General features: G+C 40.5%; 1 pseudogene; it reads left to right on the forward strand.

Annotated features, from left to right (window-relative positions):
- Positions 1-543: 543 nt before the first annotated feature.
- On the forward strand, positions 544-1,374 carry LOC100581982 (annotated as a pseudogene).
- Positions 1,375-8,042: the final 6,668 nt, after the last annotated feature.

Genomic DNA, 8,042 nt, shown 5'->3' on the forward strand with positions numbered 1-8,042 from the left:
CTCCAAAAAGGAGCAGCTTGGGAAAATATTCAAGACTGTTAGTTGGAAAATATGAAGGGCTGATACTTAGGTGTAACAGCAACTAGGAACTAGAACATCCCTCCCAAGGACTGAGGCTTCTAATAATTTCATCCCTGATTTGATTAAGATGATCCTCTCTTTGCTTAGTTTTGGAAGGTCCAACAGTCAAACAAAAAACAAATGTGACAAAGAGAAAACAAACTGCAAAACATTAAACTCAGCCATGTGAATAATTATATTAAATAAAAATGGACAAAACAACACTGTAATTAAAAGGCAGATATTGTCAAGCTAGATTTAAAAGGCAAGATCCAAGTATATGCTGTCTCTAACAGATGCGCTTTAAACACAAGAGCACAGATAATTTGAAAGCAAAAGGATAGAAAAAATTTTATGAAAAAATAAGCAGAAGAGAACTATTGTGTTTCTATTAAGATCAAAGTAGGGAGCGGAACCAATGCCTGGCTGGGGGAGCTGCCACTGAGGTGTCCCTGGCCAGCGTCCTTCCACCCACTTGCAAGCATGGGGAACATCTTCATCAACTTCTTAAAGGACTTTTTTGGCACAAAAGAAGTGCCCATTGGCTGGGCGTGGTGGCTCACGCCTGTAATCCTAGCACTTTGGGAGGCTGAGGTGGGCGGATCACAAGGTCAGCAGATCGAGACCATCTTGGCTAACATGGTGAAACCCCATCTCTACTAAAACACAAAAAATTAGCCGGGCGTGGTGGTGGGCGCCTGTGGTCCCAGCTACTTGGGAGGCTGAGGCAGGAGAATGCTGTGAACCCAGGAGGCGGAGTTTGCAGTGAGCGAAGATTGCGGCACTGCACTCCAGCCTGGGCGACAGAGCGAGACTACGTCTAAAAAAAAAAAAAAAAAAAAAAAAGAAGTGCCCATTATCATGGTGGGCCTGGATGCTCCAAGGAAGACGCCAATCCTGTACAAGCTGAAGTTGGGTGAGATTATGACCACCGTCCCCACCTTAGACTTCAGCGTGGAGAACGCGGAGTACAAGAACATTAGCTTCATCCTGTGGGATGTGGAAGGCCACTACTTCCAGCACACAAAAGGCCTGATCCTCGTGGGGGACTGCAATGACAGAGAGCTCATGGACGAGGCCCAGGAGGGGCTCATGAGGATGCTAGCTGGGGTCAATCTTGGGATGCAGTCCTCCAGGTGTTCACCAACAAGCAGGGCCTCCCCAACACCAAGAACGCAGCTGGGATCACAGACACGTTGGGGCTCACTCCCTACACCATAGGAACTGATACATTCGGGCCACCCACACCATCAGCGGCGACAGACTCTGTGAAGGACTGGACTGCTGTCCCAGCAGCTCCCAAACCAGAAGTGAACACGAACCCCGATCCTCTCACTCCTTCTCTTGCCTTCCACTTTACTCTCATGTAGCAAATGTGTAGTTCATGGTGTGAGTGCCAGAAGCTGCCTCCGTGGTTGGGTCACCATGTGCATCTCACTGTGCTGTAAATGTGGAAGACACAGACTTCGGCCAGTCTTTTTATTTAATGTAAATAGTTTTTATTTCCAATACGGCAGTTTCTGGTACTCCTACCTATGCAATATTACTCAGCTTTTATTGTAAAAAGTGAAATCAACTCACTGTTCAGAGCTGGGGAGGGACGTAGGCCCATGGGCATCTGGCCTCCAGGAGTCACTGTGTGGGGAGAGCAGGGTGTACCCCTGGCTTTTCAGATGTGTTCAGATCCATTTTGGTGGTTGGTTGTTTTTGTTTTGTTTTTTCTTTTCTTCTTTTTCTTTTTTTTTTTTTTTTTTTTGAGATGGAGTCTTACTCTGTCGCCAGGCTGGAGTATAGTGGTACGATCTCAGCTCACTGCAACCTCTGCCTCCTGGGTTCAAGTGATTATCCTGCCTCAGCCTTCTGAGTAGCTGGGACTACAGGCACGAGCCACCACGCCTGGCTAATTTTTGTATTTTTAGTAGAGACAGGGTTTTGCCATGTTGGCCAGGGTGGTCTCAATCTCTTGACCTCGTGATCCACCCTCCTCGGCCTCCCAAAGTGCTGGGATTACAGGTGTGAGCCATCGCGCCTGGCCAGGTGGTTGGTTTTTAACCAGAACTCAGTGCATTTTAAAAAACAGTTAAAAATCCAAGCCAAGAAAACTTGACCAGATGGGAAGGAGAGAGACCTGCCTAGCCTAGGTATGCAGATTGAGTTGCCAGCTCAGTCGTTCCCCTCAGGAATGTGAGGCAGTGGAGTGGCCCACAGTCAGTTCGGCATGGTCACAATAGAGATCCCCACAACTCACTTGTCCATGGGTCACCCTGTGTTCCACAGCCTTGTGCTTGTCCTTGTGCTCCCAAGGTTACTAGGAGCTGGGCTTGGAGCTCATGGCCATCTCACTCTCCCCTAGGCCGACACCCCTACCTGCCCACCTGCTGTGGCCAGCGTGGGGGATGCAGGGCCCCACCGTCCCTTAGACAGCATGAGGCCAAAATGGGCCCTTTGTCCCCAGCATTCACGCTTGCTCAGACATACGAACGAGGTGTCTGGGGCCTCACTGGCCGTAGCACGTGCGAGCTGGGCAGGCTGCCCATCTAAACCCACAGCCCCTCAGGAGCACCCAATCTCCATGTGTGATGTAGCTTGCTCTCTCTCAGCCTGCCGGGGTCTGATCTGCCATTGATAAAGACAACTTCTACTTTGTTCTTTTGTATTTTGATAAACACTGAAGAAGCTGGAGCTGCTAAATTTATCTTAGGGAAAACATTAGAACTGGTCTATTGGGTGTTATGGAACCTCTTACTGCTTTTAAGACATGATTGGTAATCAACAGTTTTGTTATTTGTCTTCTGTTTTCATTTGGACAAATGAGCACTGTAATTATAGCTATAGAATAAAATTGCCTGGGCATGGTGGCTCACTCCTATAATCCCAGCACTGTGGGAGGCAGAGGCAGGTGGATTACTTGAGCCTAGGATTTCAATGCCAGCCTGGGCAATATAGGGAGATCTCGTCTCTACAAAAAAATTAACAAATTGGCTGGGTGTGGGAGCATGTGCCTGTAGTCCCAGCTACTTGGAAGGCTGAGGTGGGAGGTTTGCTTGTGCCGGAGAGGACAAAGCTTCAGTGAGCTATGAGTGTGCCACTGCATCCTAGCCTGGGTGACAGGGTGAAACCTTAATTATTGGAAAAAATGATCAAAGTAGGTATCAAGATAAAGAGTATTACTAGAGATAAAGGGGGACTTTATTTTCTAACTTTTTAAAAACTAATTTTTTTTTTCTTCGAGACAGAGTCTTGCCCTATTGCCCAGGCTGGAGTGCAGTGGCACAATCTCGGCTCCCTGCAACATCCACCTCCCAGGTTCAAGCGATTCTCCTGCCTCAGCCTCCTGAGTAGCTAGGATTACAGGTGTGCACCACCACGCCAGCTAATTTTTTATGTTTTTAGCAGAGACGGGGTTTCACCAAGTTGGCCAGGCTGGTTTTGAACTCCTGACCTCAGGTGATCCAAGTGATTGGATTACAGGTGTGAGCCACTGCACCTGGCCTAAAAATTAATTTTCTAATTCCTAAATACTGAAAGTGTCAATTCACCAAAAATAAAATAAAATAAATAACAATCCAAAGTAAATATGCACACAAATCACAAACATTCATTAAGCAAAAACTGATCAAAACTAAAAGAAAAAATAGAGAAATGACAATAATAGTTGAAAACTGTAACCTCCTCTTTTGGTAGCTAGTGGAAGAATGAGCAACTACTATCAATACTATCAACCAATTTTAATGAATTGACATTTGCATAATTTATACCCAACTGACAACAGCAGAATACAGATTATTTTCTAAGGTATGAGGAATAGTCACCAAGATACACCACATGCTTTTCCATAAAATAAGTCTCAATACATATTAAAAGATTAAAATGTTACAGACTATGCTCTTGGCCAAATTGAAATTGAAATTAATAACAATCAGTCTTCCAGAAAATCCTCCAAGTACTTGGCAATAGGAAACATACTTCCAAACAAGCCATGTGTTAATAGTAAAATTATAAGATGTTTTTGACTGACTGATTTAAAAAACATGTCAAAATGTGTGGGATACAGCTAAAAAGTATCTAGAAGGAAATTTCCAGCTTTAAGTACCGATATAAGAAAAAAGGGAAGCTTTTAAAACGAACGATCTAAATTTCTACCTTAAAAAATTAGGAAAAGAAAACTCAATCTACAAGGAAGGAAATAAAGAGATGATCAGACATCATTGAAATAGAAAGCAATAGAAAAGTGAACGAGGCCAAAAGTAATAAAGAAAATACAGAGAAAACAAAATTGTTAATGTTAGAAATAAAAGAGGGGATGTAAGTTCCCATTCTACAGACAGTAAAAAAGAATAAGGCAATGTAATAAACTACTTTATACCAGTAACTTCAGCTGGACAAATTCTTTGGAAAACACAACTGACTGAAAGCAACAAGAGAAGAAATGGATGACTCAAATACTACTATTAGTTATTTAAGAAATCGAATCGGTAACGAAAAATGTCCCCACAAAGAACAGATGATTTCACTGGTAAATTGCACCAAACATTTAAGGAAGGGAAAACAGCAATCTTACACAGGCTCTTCATTTTATGAGCCTACTTTTTGTCCTGAGAAGGGGTTTGATGATGTCTGGAAGAGTGGCTTATTGTCTGGATAAATGAATCTAGGGGAAGTACCTGAAACAAACAATAAGATTACCTATAACTTTATTTTCCTGAGCAAGAATTTTTTGGAATGATAAAATCATGTTAATGCAGACAGTGCACTGTGATTGCAGGAGGTTTCAGTTCTCAATATAATGTTCTAACACGTTGGACTAATCTCTGGTATGGTTGCCTTGGGGAGAAGTAGAGGATAGTGTTTGGGAAGGGGGACAAAAAGGGCTTCCGGGGAGCTAGAAATATTCCCTTTCTTGACCTCAGTAGTGGTTACACACATATGCTCACTTTGGTATAATTTTTTTTCCCAACTGTTTAGGTTCATGCGGTACATGTATAAGTTTGTTACATGGGTAAGTAAATTGCACATCACTGAGGTTTGGTATGCAAATGACCCTGTCACCCAAGTAGTGAGCATATACCAGGTAGGCAGTTTTTCAACCCTCACTCCCATCCTACCCTCTTCCCTCTAGTAGTCCCCAGTGTCTGCTGTTCCCATCTTTATGTCCATGAGTACACAATATTCAGCTCCCACTTATAAGTGAGAAAATGGGGTATTTGGTTTTTTCTTTCTGCATTAATTTGCTTAGGATAACAGCCTCTAGCTGCATCCACATTGCTGCAAGAGACATAATTTCATTCGTTTTTATGGCTGCATAGTATTCCATGGTGTATATGTACCACATTTTCTTTATCCAGTCCACTGTTGATGGGCATGTAGGTTGATTCCATGTCCTTGCTATTGTAAACAGTGCTGCAATGAAAGATGAGTGCATGTATCTTTTTGGTAGAATGATTTATTTTCCTTTGGGTTTATACCCAGTAATGGGATTGCTGGATTGAATGGCACTTCTGCTTTAAGTTCTTTGAGAAATCTCCAAACTGCTTTCTACATTGGCTGAACTAATTTACATTCCCACCCACAGTTTCTAAGTGTTCCTTTTTGTCTGCAGTCTTGCCAACATCTAGTTTTTTAAAAAAATAATAGCCATCCTGACTGGTGTGAGATGGTAAACTCACTGTGGTTTTGATTTGCGTTTCTATAATGATTAATGATGTTGAGCATTTTTTCATGTATTTGTTGGCCAAATATGTCTTCTTTTGAGAAGTATCTGTTCGTCTTTTGCCCACTTTTTAAAGGGACTGTTTCTTGTTGAATTGTTTAAGTTCCTTATAGATTCTGGATAGACCTTTTTGTCAGATGCATAGTTTGTGAATATTTTCTCCTATTCTGTAGGTTGTCTGTTTACTCTGTTGATAGTATATTTTGCTGTGCAGAAGCTATGTAGTCTAATTAGGTCCTATTTATCAATTTTTGTTTTTGTTGCTATTGCTTTTGATATCTTCATTATAAAATCTTTGCTGGGGCATATGTGCAGAATGTCATTTCCTAGGTTATCTTGCAGGGTTTTTTACAGTTGTAGGTGTTACATTTAAGTCTTTAATCTACCTTAAGATAATTTTTAAATACAGTGAAAGGTAGAGGTTCAGTTTCATTCTTCTGCTAGCCAGCTATCCCAGAACGATTTATGGTATGGGGAGTCCTTTCCTTACTGCTTGGTATTGTCAACTTTGTTGAAGAGCAGATGGTTGTAGGTATGCAAATTTGGGGTTCTCTATTCTGTTCCATTAGTTTATGTGTCTACTTTTGTACCAGTACCATGCCATTTTGGTTTTTGTAGTCTTGTAGTATAGTTTGAAGTCAGGTAGTGTGACGCTTCCAGCTTTGTTCTTCTTGCTTAAAATTGCTTGGCTAGTCAGGCTCTTTTTTGATCCCATATGAATTTTAGAATAGTTTTTTCTAATTCTGTGAAAAATGATGTTGGTGGTCATTTTTCTGATAGAAATAGCTGATAGGAATAGCACTGAATCTATAAATTGCTTTGGGCAGTATGGCCATTTTAATGATTTTATTCTTCTAATCCATGAATGTGGGATGTTTTTCCACTTGTTTGTGTCATGATTTCCTTCAGCAGTGTTTTGTACTTCTCCTTGTACAGATCTTTCACCTCCTTGGTTAGATGTATGCCAAAATATTTTACGTGTGTGTGTGTGGCTATTGTAAATTGGGTTATATCCCTGATTTTGCTCTCAGCTTGAATATTATTGATGTATAGAAATGCTACTGATTTTTATATATTGTTGTATCCTGAAACTTTACTGAGGTCATTTCTCACCTCTAGGAGCCTTTTTGTGGAGTTGTTAGGGTTTTCCAGGTATAGAATTGTATTATCAGTGAAGAGAGAGAATTTGACTTCTTTTCCTACTTGGATGCCTTTTATTTCTTTCTCTTGCCTGATTGCTCTGGCTAGGACTTCTCACTTTGGGATAATTCATCAAGTTCTCACTTAGGATTTGTGTGGCTTTATGTGTATTATACTTTACTAAAAATTTCATTAAATATATTAAACATAATAAATGAGTGGGCTAAAATAATAATAATGGTTGTTAATTTCTAGAGTATTAACAGTCATTACAGCTTTCTGGCCTTACTCACGAGATAAGAAAACAAATTGGATCATTGCAAATATGAAGACAGGATATCAGGAAAAAAAATTCAATTGCCATTTAGTTGATAATTATGCTGTAAAAAGCTTAAGATTACTACTAAATAAAGACAGAAATAGAAAACTTGGCATCTAGCTGATGACTGCAATTATATTTATATACATATATATTTACATATATATGAGAGAGATGTTTAAGAATTAAGTCTGAAAAAGATACAGGAAAATGAATAAAGCTATCATGTTTTCTATTGAATTTAGTAAAATGAGTAAAAACAGTCTGGTTAATATGAAGGGTGAGAGAAAGGGGGCAGTTTTCCTCCCTAAATTCAGTTTATTTCTCATTTCTTCCTTTCTTATGTTTTATTGATATATAACAAACACAAGAGCAATAACATGCACAAATCTTAAGTATACAGCTCAACAAATTTTTACAAAGTAAATATTCCTGTGTAGCCAGCATTCAAATCAAGGTACAGAATATCACCAGTATCTCAGAAACATCCCTTTGTGCCTTCTCCCCTTCCCCTCATGAAGGTAACAACTGGACTTCTATTATCATAGTAAAGTTTGGCTGGTTTTTGAACTTAAAAACATACAGTATGTGCTCTTTTGTGCCTGGATTCTATCGCTCAAAGCTAATCTGTGAGCATACTTCTTATTTTTACTTGCACTGTAAAGGTGGGTCATGATGCTACCAGCAAACAAGGCTCAAGGTGCAATGGCAAGAGCAGGGACTTTGCAAGCAGACTGAGCAGGATTTGGGTTCTAGCTCTGTTACTCTGCCTTGGGATGAATTTTGAATCTCTGAGCTCTTCATCTGATCCTT

The sequence above is a fragment of the Nomascus leucogenys genome, chromosome 16 (assembly GCF_006542625.1).
Source record: "Nomascus leucogenys isolate Asia chromosome 16, Asia_NLE_v1, whole genome shotgun sequence".
Taxonomy (NCBI): Eukaryota; Metazoa; Chordata; class Mammalia; order Primates; family Hylobatidae; genus Nomascus; species Nomascus leucogenys.